Source organism: Lates calcarifer, unplaced genomic scaffold (genome assembly GCF_001640805.2).
Source record: "Lates calcarifer isolate ASB-BC8 unplaced genomic scaffold, TLL_Latcal_v3 _unitig_5762_quiver_1696, whole genome shotgun sequence".
NCBI lineage: Eukaryota > Metazoa > Chordata > Actinopteri > Centropomidae > Lates > Lates calcarifer.
The window spans coordinates 1-10,000 of record NW_026117708.1 but is presented as its reverse complement, the minus strand read 5'-3'; the positions used below and the strand labels follow the sequence as shown (position 1 = coordinate 10,000).

At 45.2% G+C, this 10,000-nt stretch overlaps 9 non-coding genes across 9 annotated transcripts; all 9 read right to left on the bottom strand.

Annotated features, from left to right (window-relative positions):
* Nucleotides 1–4,617: 4,617 nt before the first annotated feature.
* On the bottom strand, nucleotides 4,618–4,736 carry LOC127141850 (5S ribosomal RNA). Its single transcript, XR_007812357.1, has one exon. It is a non-coding gene; the product is annotated as a 5S ribosomal RNA (ribosomal RNA).
* A 494-nt stretch (nucleotides 4,737–5,230) lies between these two features.
* On the bottom strand, nucleotides 5,231–5,349 carry LOC127141849 (5S ribosomal RNA). Its single transcript, XR_007812356.1, has one exon. It is a non-coding gene; the product is annotated as a 5S ribosomal RNA (ribosomal RNA).
* Nucleotides 5,350–5,844: 495 nt separating this feature from the next.
* On the bottom strand, nucleotides 5,845–5,963 carry LOC127141848 (5S ribosomal RNA). The gene has a single exon (XR_007812355.1). It is a non-coding gene; the product is annotated as a 5S ribosomal RNA (ribosomal RNA).
* A 495-nt stretch (nucleotides 5,964–6,458) lies between these two features.
* Nucleotides 6,459–6,577, bottom strand: LOC127141847 (5S ribosomal RNA). The gene has a single exon (XR_007812354.1). It is a non-coding gene; the product is annotated as a 5S ribosomal RNA (ribosomal RNA).
* Nucleotides 6,578–7,071: 494 nt separating this feature from the next.
* On the bottom strand, nucleotides 7,072–7,190 carry LOC127141864 (5S ribosomal RNA). The gene has a single exon (XR_007812371.1). It is a non-coding gene; the product is annotated as a 5S ribosomal RNA (ribosomal RNA).
* A 495-nt stretch (nucleotides 7,191–7,685) lies between these two features.
* On the bottom strand, nucleotides 7,686–7,804 carry LOC127141863 (5S ribosomal RNA). The gene has a single exon (XR_007812370.1). It is a non-coding gene; the product is annotated as a 5S ribosomal RNA (ribosomal RNA).
* A 495-nt stretch (nucleotides 7,805–8,299) lies between these two features.
* Nucleotides 8,300–8,418, bottom strand: LOC127141862 (5S ribosomal RNA). Its single transcript, XR_007812369.1, has one exon. It is a non-coding gene; the product is annotated as a 5S ribosomal RNA (ribosomal RNA).
* A 495-nt stretch (nucleotides 8,419–8,913) lies between these two features.
* Nucleotides 8,914–9,032, bottom strand: LOC127141857 (5S ribosomal RNA). The gene has a single exon (XR_007812364.1). It is a non-coding gene; the product is annotated as a 5S ribosomal RNA (ribosomal RNA).
* Nucleotides 9,033–9,526: 494 nt separating this feature from the next.
* On the bottom strand, nucleotides 9,527–9,645 carry LOC127141846 (5S ribosomal RNA). Its single transcript, XR_007812353.1, has one exon. It is a non-coding gene; the product is annotated as a 5S ribosomal RNA (ribosomal RNA).
* Between the last annotated feature and the right edge of the window lie 355 nt (nucleotides 9,646–10,000).

Here is a 10,000-nt window from a genome sequence, read left to right as displayed (position 1 = left end):
ATCAAATAAAAACTGCTTAAAAAACACTTTCCAACCATACTCTATTTCCCCATACAAGAATTTCTGTACCATTTTGATTCTTATTGCACTTTTTTTTGCTTTTATATCTAGCAGATTTAGCCCACCGCTCTTCACCTTACCAATCAGTGTTTTCATAGCAATTCTTACATTTTTCCCTCCCCATATAAAGTTGCTTATCATGTTATTCAAATCTTTAAAAACCCAATCCGGCAAATCTAAAACACCTAAAACATAATTTATTTTTGACAATAGCAAAGTATTTACCACTATCACCTTGCCCTTCAATTTTAGCTGTCTTAGCTTCCAGTAATTTAATGTATTTTTGATCTTATTCAAAACACCTGTCCAGGTCTCATCCCTGGCTTCCTTTTCCTTAGTTCCTATATTTATTCCTAAAATCTTTATAAAATCCTCCCTAACTTTAAACGGCACCCCAACCTTCTCTTTATTTACTTTACCAAAGAACATTATTTCCGACTTTTCTACATTAATCTTAGCTCCCGATGCCTTCTCATACAGTCTTAAATCTTCCAACACATAATTCACACTCTCCAAATCTTTTACAGTAATACTTGTATCATCCGCATACTGATATATTAAACTTTTTTTACCAAAAGGAATATCGACACTGCTTATTCTTGTATCTTTCTTAACAAAGGCCGCAAACGGCTCCGCGGAAATACTATACAGTATAGCAGACAGAGGGCACCCCTGTCTTATAGATCTCCTCAAAGCAAATACTTCTGTAAGCACCCCATTCACTTTGACGCAACTTTTTGCATTATCATAGAGCAGTTTTAACCATGACACCAGTCTTTCACCGAACCCAAATTTATACATTGTTTGCCATAAGTAGTCATGTTCCACTCTGTCAAAGGCTTTGTTTAAATCCACACTTAAAAGAACTCCCCCCTCATCTTCTTTATTCATATGCCCCACCACATCCCTAACAGAACAAATAGTATCTGTTATGTCTCTCTCCGGTATGCTGTATCCTTGTGTATTTGAGATAATACTTCCTACCACCCTCTTAATTCTGTTGGCAAAGACTTTAGCCAATATTTTATAATCACCATTTAATAAACTTAGTGGTCTGTAGTTCTCCAGTTTGTGTGCATTTCCCTTGTTCTTATATAAAATTGTGATTATGCCTTTCGTTATGGACTCTGGCACCACCTTCCTTTCCTCCATATACCCATATAGTTTCGCCAATATTGGCACCAAAATATCCGCAAAGGTTTTATAGAATTCATTTGTTAACCCGTCTGATCCTGGGCTTTTGTATTTTTTTGCTTGATCAATCGCCACTTTTATTTCTTCTACTGTAATGTCAGCGTCACAGATCTGTTTATCATCATCAGACAGTTGAACATCCACAGCACTCAACAATCTATCTACACATTCTTCATTAATACTTTCTTTATCAAATAACTTCATATAAAACTTTTGAACCTCCTCAAGAATACCCACCAGGTCACTTATTTTCTCACCTTTTTCATTTTCCAATTCAGCAATAAAATTTCCCCTTTGTTTCTTTTTCTCCAGGTTTAGAAAAAACTTTGTAGATTTCTCCCCCTCCACCACATACTTAGCCTTGCTCCTTATAATTGCTCCCATGCATTTTTCTTTTTCCAACTTTTCCAATTCGCTTTGCAGTTGCAACAGTTTAGACCTATCTAAATTTGGATCTCTCTCTAATCTCTCTTCCTCTCTCTCTAAGTTATCAGTCATCTCTTTCTCCTTTTGTTTCTTCCTAAAACTCCTCCTCTTAGCATATCTGATACTTATTTTCTTTAATTTAGTTTTAACCATTTCCCACCAGTCACAGATGTTCCCCTCGTACAGCGGACTTCCTTTTTCAAACTTTATACAATCGGTAATACATTTTTTATATTTCGGCTCCTCCAACAGAGAAGCATTTAAACACCACAATCCTCCTCCCTTCCCACCCCTTTTTTCACCCAAGAGAAAGGACACGGCGGCATGATCACTTAAACCTATAAACTTATAACTTATCCTTCCTACCAAACTTACAACATTTCTTTTAACTAAACATAAATCAATCCTACTTTGTTTCAAGCTGCCCAACACCATTTGCCTTCTGGAAAATTTTCTTTTATATGGATTATCCTCTCTCCATACGTCAACCAAATCATCAGTCAGCAGGATGTTATTAAGTACTGTTCTCGATGCATCGTTCTTGAATATTGCAACATTACATGCATCAAGCCTCGTACACCATACATTAAAATCACCAACTAAAATACAGTTCCCTTTAACTAAACCCTTCATTTTCCCAAAAAACGTTTTTCTCTCTGTTTCAATATTAGGTGCATAGACATTTACCAAACGAAACAGAAGACTTTGCAGTTCAAATTCAATAACTAATAATCTGCCCTTAGTATCCTTAAATATTTGTTTAACATTGTCCACAATTCCTTCTTTGGTCAAAATTGCCACTCCACATTCCCTCTGCCCCCCATGATTCACAAAGAGATCCCCCCTCCACATCACCTTCATTCTGTCCATAAGCTCATCGCTCCAATGAGTTTCTTGTAAACATAAAATGTCTGAGTCTAGCCCAGCAAAAACCTGCTCTGCTTTCCGAATGTCTCTAAGTCCGTTACAGTTAAATGAAGAGATTTTAATTGGAGCGCTCATAATGCAAAGAAACAACAAAAAAAGAAATAACTGCAGAGCTTCATTCATACCTTTCATTTTTTCACGTTCATCTTCTCTTTCCCTTTCTTCTTCCTTTTCAATTGCCTTATCATGTCCTCACTGATATCCATCTCTTCTCCGCTACTTCTCAGATTCACGTCCGTCTCCGTACTGCCTGCGCTCAGCTGAGAAGAGCGCACATGGCCGTCTCTCTCGTCTACAACACACGCCCCTCCTCCTCCAGTTTTCTCACCTAATCGATCTCTCTCATCTCCTGCGTCCTCGCTGACCGCAGTTATCCTCGAGCCAGCATCTTCGAGACTGCTGTCCAACTCCTCCGCTTCCAGCGACCAGATTCGCCCGCCACCGATCTCCACCTCCTCCCTCTCTTCCGTCAGCTCATCCGCCGCCTCCGCCAACTCCTCCTCCCTCTCCCCCGTCGGATCTTCCACCTCCTCCACCAGGTCCCCTCTGCTAGACGAGATGTCAGAGTAGGGAATCTCTCCTCTGAAAGCAGCCGATGCCCCACATATACACAGAGTCACTTTCTCTCTGCAATCCTGGCATCTCTCCGTCACCACACATTCTCGGGCATAGTGTCCTTGGTTCCCACATTTGAAACATTTAAACGTCGGGCAGTCTCTCACTACATGCCCCGGTCGGATGCAGAGTCGGCACACTTTTATTTGCCGATCATGAATGACCCTAAAATGCTCAGAACCCCCAACTGTCTCAAACTTTGTTGAGTACGGCAGTGATTTAACAGTCTCAGTGAATTTCACTTTCATAAATCTTGTCCCATCGGCAATTGATGTTCCCGGCCACATCCGCCGCTTAATCGGGGAGATCGCCTTCACTCCCCACTCTTTCAGTTTCTCCAAAATCTCCTCGTCTTCAATATACGTCGGCAAATTAATAAAAGAAACGACCAACTCGTCGTTTCCTAGCTCCTTTCCCATTATCCGGCTGTCTTTAATCTTAAGTCCATCCATCAGCTTTTCTTTTCCTCGTGCGTCCTTCATTGTTAATTCATAAGACTTCAGTGACTTGAATCTACAGCCGATTACTTCACCACACTCTTCTTTTACTTTTCTCAGCAGCTCCATCATTGTTATATTGTCCTCCCCATCGATCTCTGCTAATAAAGTCAGCTGTCTCTCATAGATTCTTCCTCCTTTGTCTCCGCCGTCCACATGTCTCGTCTCTCTCTCCGGTCTCTTCTCCATCGTCATGCCGTAAAAACGAAACTTAAAGGGGAAATTCCCCAAACAGCAGCCGCTGTCTGGGGATGACACTCTCAGTAAAAAAGAAAAAAAAGCAAAAAGCCAGATATAGTTCTATTAAACCAAAAAAACCAAAAAACCTCACAAGCTATTTTCACAAGCTCCCACACTGCACTGCTTCACCTGTAGGCGTGTTCAGGGTGGTGTGGCCGTAAGCCACAGCGGCTGCTGAAGACAGACCCTTTATACGTGCCAAAATAACACTGGCAGATCTGTTATTTCACATAGCAATCAACAATAATGGGGATTTTCTCTAACAGTCAACAGCAAAACTAAGAAATAACTACTCCACCCAACAAGAATTTTCCGTATGGCCTGATCAAACATTTGGCTCTGTTCCAAGTCCATTTTCGTCCGAAATTGCTCAAAACGTACATCGGTGAGCCACACGTCCTTGTGGACGACGTATTGGGTCATTGTGCCCAAAACCCAGACTGCGCTCATTCATTCGGCAGCAGTGCAGACTTTACAGAGGTGACTTTCCAGCGCCTAATACCCGATTGCCGAAAGCGACGTGACATAAAACAGAAGTGCAAAACAGAGCGTGAAATACAGGCTGCAAAATAAAAGTAGTTTTGGCGTGCCCTGTCTCAACTACAGAGGAAGCGGCATTCTGCTGCTGTAAGATAGGCAGGAAAAGATGGGGACAAAAAGCTTACGGCACCTGGTATTCCCAGGCGGTCTCCCATCCAAGTACTAACCAGGCCCGACCCTGCTTAGCTTCCGAGATCAGACGAGATCGGGCGCGCTCAGGGTGGTGTGGCCGTAAGCCACAGCGGCTGCTGAAGACAGACCCTTTATACGTGCCAAAATAACACTGGCAGATCTGTTATTTCACATAGCAATCAACAATAATGGGGATTTTCTCTAACAGTCAACAGCAAAACTAAGAAATAACTACTCCACCCAACAAGAATTTTCCGTATGGCCTGATCAAACATTTGGCTCTGTTCCAAGTCCATTTTCGTCCGAAATTGCTCAAAACGTACATCGGTGAGCCACACGTCCTTGTGGACGACGTATTGGGTCATTGTGCCCAAAACCCAGACTGCGCTCATTCATTCGGCAGCAGTGCAGACTTTACAGAGGTGACTTTCCAGCGCCTAATACCCGATTGCCGAAAGCGACGTGACATAAAACAGAAGTGCAAAACAGAGCGTGAAATACAGGCTGCAAAATAAAAGTAGTTTGGCGTGCCCTGTCTCAACTACAGAGGAAGCGGCATTCTGCTGCTGTAAGATAGGCAGGAAAAGATGGGGACAAAAAGCTTACGGCACCTGGTATTCCCAGGCGGTCTCCCATCCAAGTACTAACCAGGCCCGACCCTGCTTAGCTTCCGAGATCAGACGAGATCGGGCGCGCTCAGGGTGGTGTGGCCGTAAGCCACAGCGGCTGCTGAAGACAGACCCTTTATACGTGCCAAAATAACACTGGCAGATCTGTTATTTCACATAGCAATCAACAATAATGGGGATTTTCTCTAACAGTCAACAGCAAAACTAAGAAATAACTACTCCACCCAACAAGAATTTTCCGTATGGCCTGATCAAACATTTGGCTCTGTTCCAAGTCCATTTTCGTCCGAAATTGCTCAAAACGTACATCGGTGAGCCACACGTCCTTGTGGACGACGTATTGGGTCATTGTGCCCAAAACCCAGACTGCGCTCATTCATTCGGCAGCAGTGCAGACTTTACAGAGGTGACTTTCCAGCGCCTAATACCCGATTGCCGAAAGCGACGTGACATAAAACAGAAGTGCAAAACAGAGCGTGAAATACAGGCTGCAAAATAAAAGTAGTTTGGGCGTGCCCTGTCTCAACTACAGAGGAAGCGGCATTCTGCTGCTGTAAGATAGGCAGGAAAAGATGGGGACAAAAAGCTTACGGCACCTGGTATTCCCAGGCGGTCTCCCATCCAAGTACTAACCAGGCCCGACCCTGCTTAGCTTCCGAGATCAGACGAGATCGGGCGCGCTCAGGGTGGTGTGGCCGTAAGCCACAGCGGCTGCTGAAGACAGACCCTTTATACGTGCCAAAATAACACTGGCAGATCTGTTATTTCACATAGCAATCAACAATAATGGGGATTTTCTCTAACAGTCAACAGCAAAACTAAGAAATAACTACTCCACCCAACAAGAATTTTCCGTATGGCCTGATCAAACATTTGGCTCTGTTCCAAGTCCATTTTCGTCCGAAATTGCTCAAAACGTACATCGGTGAGCCACACGTCCTTGTGGACGACGTATTGGGTCATTGTGCCCAAAACCCAGACTGCGCTCATTCATTCGGCAGCAGTGCAGACTTTACAGAGGTGACTTTCCAGCGCCTAATACCCGATTGCCGAAAGCGACGTGACATAAAACAGAAGTGCAAAACAGAGCGTGAAATACAGGCTGCAAAATAAAAGTAGTTTGGGCGTGCCCTGTCTCAACTACAGAGGAAGCGGCATTCTGCTGCTGTAAGATAGGCAGGAAAAGATGGGGACAAAAAGCTTACGGCACCTGGTATTCCCAGGCGGTCTCCCATCCAAGTACTAACCAGGCCCGACCCTGCTTAGCTTCCGAGATCAGACGAGATCGGGCGCGCTCAGGGTGGTGTGGCCGTAAGCCACAGCGGCTGCTGAAGACAGACCCTTTATACGTGCCAAAATAACACTGGCAGATCTGTTATTTCACATAGCAATCAACAATAATGGGGATTTTCTCTAACAGTCAACAGCAAAACTAAGAAATAACTACTCCACCCAACAAGAATTTTCCGTATGGCCTGATCAAACATTTGGCTCTGTTCCAAGTCCATTTTCGTCCGAAATTGCTCAAAACGTACATCGGTGAGCCACACGTCCTTGTGGACGACGTATTGGGTCATTGTGCCCAAAACCCAGACTGCGCTCATTCATTCGGCAGCAGTGCAGACTTTACAGAGGTGACTTTCCAGCGCCTAATACCCGATTGCCGAAAGCGACGTGACATAAAACAGAAGTGCAAAACAGAGCGTGAAATACAGGCTGCAAAATAAAAGTAGTTTGGCGTGCCCTGTCTCAACTACAGAGGAAGCGGCATTCTGCTGCTGTAAGATAGGCAGGAAAAGATGGGGACAAAAAGCTTACGGCACCTGGTATTCCCAGGCGGTCTCCCATCCAAGTACTAACCAGGCCCGACCCTGCTTAGCTTCCGAGATCAGACGAGATCGGGCGCGCTCAGGGTGGTGTGGCCGTAAGCCACAGCGGCTGCTGAAGACAGACCCTTTATACGTGCCAAAATAACACTGGCAGATCTGTTATTTCACATAGCAATCAACAATAATGGGGATTTTCTCTAACAGTCAACAGCAAAACTAAGAAATAACTACTCCACCCAACAAGAATTTTCCGTATGGCCTGATCAAACATTTGGCTCTGTTCCAAGTCCATTTTCGTCCGAAATTGCTCAAAACGTACATCGGTGAGCCACACGTCCTTGTGGACGACGTATTGGGTCATTGTGCCCAAAACCCAGACTGCGCTCATTCATTCGGCAGCAGTGCAGACTTTACAGAGGTGACTTTCCAGCGCCTAATACCCGATTGCCGAAAGCGACGTGACATAAAACAGAAGTGCAAAACAGAGCGTGAAATACAGGCTGCAAAATAAAAGTAGTTTTGGCGTGCCCTGTCTCAACTACAGAGGAAGCGGCATTCTGCTGCTGTAAGATAGGCAGGAAAAGATGGGGACAAAAAGCTTACGGCACCTGGTATTCCCAGGCGGTCTCCCATCCAAGTACTAACCAGGCCCGACCCTGCTTAGCTTCCGAGATCAGACGAGATCGGGCGCGCTCAGGGTGGTGTGGCCGTAAGCCACAGCGGCTGCTGAAGACAGACCCTTTATACGTGCCAAAATAACACTGGCAGATCTGTTATTTCACATAGCAATCAACAATAATGGGGATTTTCTCTAACAGTCAACAGCAAAACTAAGAAATAACTACTCCACCCAACAAGAATTTTCCGTATGGCCTGATCAAACATTTGGCTCTGTTCCAAGTCCATTTTCGTCCGAAATTGCTCAAAACGTACATCGGTGAGCCACACGTCCTTGTGGACGACGTATTGGGTCATTGTGCCCAAAACCCAGACTGCGCTCATTCATTCGGCAGCAGTGCAGACTTTACAGAGGTGACTTTCCAGCGCCTAATACCCGATTGCCGAAAGCGACGTGACATAAAACAGAAGTGCAAAACAGAGCGTGAAATACAGGCTGCAAAATAAAAGTAGTTTTGGCGTGCCCTGTCTCAACTACAGAGGAAGCGGCATTCTGCTGCTGTAAGATAGGCAGGAAAAGATGGGGACAAAAAGCTTACGGCACCTGGTATTCCCAGGCGGTCTCCCATCCAAGTACTAACCAGGCCCGACCCTGCTTAGCTTCCGAGATCAGACGAGATCGGGCGCGCTCAGGGTGGTGTGGCCGTAAGCCACAGCGGCTGCTGAAGACAGACCCTTTATACGTGCCAAAATAACACTGGCAGATCTGTTATTTCACATAGCAATCAACAATAATGGGGATTTTCTCTAACAGTCAACAGCAAAACTAAGAAATAACTACTCCACCCAACAAGAATTTTCCGTATGGCCTGATCAAACATTTGGCTCTGTTCCAAGTCCATTTTCGTCCGAAATTGCTCAAAACGTACATCGGTGAGCCACACGTCCTTGTGGACGACGTATTGGGTCATTGTGCCCAAAACCCAGACTGCGCTCATTCATTCGGCAGCAGTGCAGACTTTACAGAGGTGACTTTCCAGCGCCTAATACCCGATTGCCGAAAGCGACGTGACATAAAACAGAAGTGCAAAACAGAGCGTGAAATACAGGCTGCAAAATAAAAGTAGTTTGGGCGTGCCCTGTCTCAACTACAGAGGAAGCGGCATTCTGCTGCTGTAAGATAGGCAGGAAAAGATGGGGACAAAAAGCTTACGGCACCTGGTATTCCCAGGCGGTCTCCCATCCAAGTACTAACCAGGCCCGACCCTGCTTAGCTTCCGAGATCAGACGAGATCGGGCGCGCTCAGGGTGGTGTGGCCGTAAGCCACAGCGGCTGCTGAAGACAGACCCTTTATACGTGCCAAAATAACACTGGCAGATCTGTTATTTCACATAGCAATCAACAATAATGGGGATTTTCTCTAACAGTCAACAGCAAAACTAAGAAATAACTACTCCACCCAACAAGAATTTTCCGTATGGCCTGATCAAACATTTGGCTCTGTTCCAAGTCCATTTTCGTCCGAAATTGCTCAAAACGTACATCGGTGAGCCACACGTCCTTGTGGACGACGTATTGGGTCATTGTGCCAAAACCCAGACTGCGCTCATTCATTCGGCAGCAGTGCAGACTTTACAGAGGTGACTTTCCAGCGCCTAATACCCGATTGCCGAAAGCGACGTGACATAAAACAGAAGTGCAAAACAGAGCGTGAAATACAGGCTGCAAAATAAAAGTAGTTTGGGCGTGCCCTGTCTCAACTACAGAGGAAGCGGCATTCTGCTGCTGTAAGATAGGCAGGAAAAGATGGGGACAAAAAGCTTACGGCACCTGGTATTCCCAGGCGGTCTCCCATCCAAGTACTAACCAGGCCCGACCCTGCTTAGCTTCCGAGATCAGACGAGATCGGGCGCGCTCAGGGTGGTGTGGCCGTAAGCCACAGCGGCTGCTGAAGACAGACCCTTTATACGTGCCAAAATAACACTGGCAGATCTGTTATTTCACATAGCAATCAACAATAATGGGGATTTTCTCTAACAGTCAACAGCAAAACTAAGAAATAACTACTCCACCCAACAAGAATTTTCCGTATGGCCTGATCAAACATTTGGCTCTGTTCCAAGTCCATTTTCGTCCGAAATTGCTCAAAACGTACATCGGTGAGCCACGTCCTTGTGGCGACGTATTGGGTCATTGTGCCCAAAACCCAGACTGCGCTCATTCATTCGGCAGCAGTGCAGACTTTACAGAGGTGACTTTCCAGCGCCTAATACCCGATTGCCGAAAGCGACG